The 1042-nt window shown below is 48.5% G+C and overlaps 1 protein-coding gene across 11 annotated transcripts in view; it reads right to left on the bottom strand.

The window, feature by feature from the left end:
* Positions 1 to 1042, bottom strand: part of PPCDC (phosphopantothenoylcysteine decarboxylase) — a 22106-nt gene that overhangs the window by 8173 nt on the left and 12891 nt on the right. The window lies entirely within an intron of this gene.

The raw sequence follows: 1042 nt of genomic DNA, 5'->3' as shown, positions 1-1042 counted from the left end.
AGAGGACAGGCTGAGGGAGTTGGGCTTGTTCAGCCTGGAGAAGAGAAGGCTGCGGGGAGACCTGATTACGGCCTTTCAGTACTTAAAGGGAGCCTATAGGAAAGATGGGGAAAATCTTTTTAGTAGGGCCAGCTGTGACAGGACAAGGGGTAATGGTTTTAAACTAAACCAGGTAGGTTTAGACTGGATATAAGGAAGAAATTCCTTACAATGAGGGTGGTGAAACACTGGAACAGGTTGCCCAGAGAGGTAGTGGAGGCCCCATCCCTGGAAGCATTCAAGGCCAGGTTGGACAGGGCTCTGAGCAACCTGATCTAGTTAGTGCTGTCCCTGCTCCTGCAGGGGGGTTGCACTAGATGACCTCTAGGGGTCCCTTCCAACCCAAAACATTCTATGATTCTATGATCCAATAACCGCAGATTTCAACCCATGGGGAAGAGCTTTCCCCATCCACTCTCCATTCACATCATCCTTGAGGTTCAGAAATGTTCATAAGAGCTCCCTCAACACGAAGCATATCCGAGTGGGGAAAAGAGCTCTGTCCTGTCAGCCAACTGAGGCCAGACAGGACAAAAGCAGGGGTCACATTTTCTCAGGAATCCATGTGATTTAGAAGCCTCACATTTCTTTAAAGTGGCTTTTAACAAGTTATAGACCCCTAACTGCACAAGTTCAATTAGGATGCACACCCCTACACGTGCTCACAGCAGCGAAGTCAACTCTCCTACCTAGAGTAGGGAATAGTTTTGTTGGCGTTCTCTGGGATGGATGAGGTTTAGCCACCTGGGCACTTCCCCTCTTAAGCGAATATTTCTATTTTCACTAAAGCTCCGAGTTGCTCAAGAGAGCCCTGGTCTTTTCTTAAGAGCGCAGTTAACTGGGAAAATGGCAAGAGAAGCAGCAAACAGCATCAGGTGCTTAATCCCCAGAGGACACACACAACCACAGGCCAGCAAGAGGTGCATCAGGGCCACAAACTGTTCCTTCTCTGAGTAACTGGAAACCACAACAAAAAGACAGCATCCAGAAAGCTGGTGCTTCC

The sequence above is a fragment of the Egretta garzetta genome, unplaced genomic scaffold (assembly GCF_000687185.1).
Source record: "Egretta garzetta isolate BGI_Z169 unplaced genomic scaffold, ASM68718v1 scaffold287, whole genome shotgun sequence".
Classification (NCBI taxonomy): Eukaryota; Metazoa; Chordata; class Aves; order Pelecaniformes; family Ardeidae; genus Egretta; species Egretta garzetta.
This window is presented reverse-complemented; position numbering and strand designations above follow the sequence as displayed.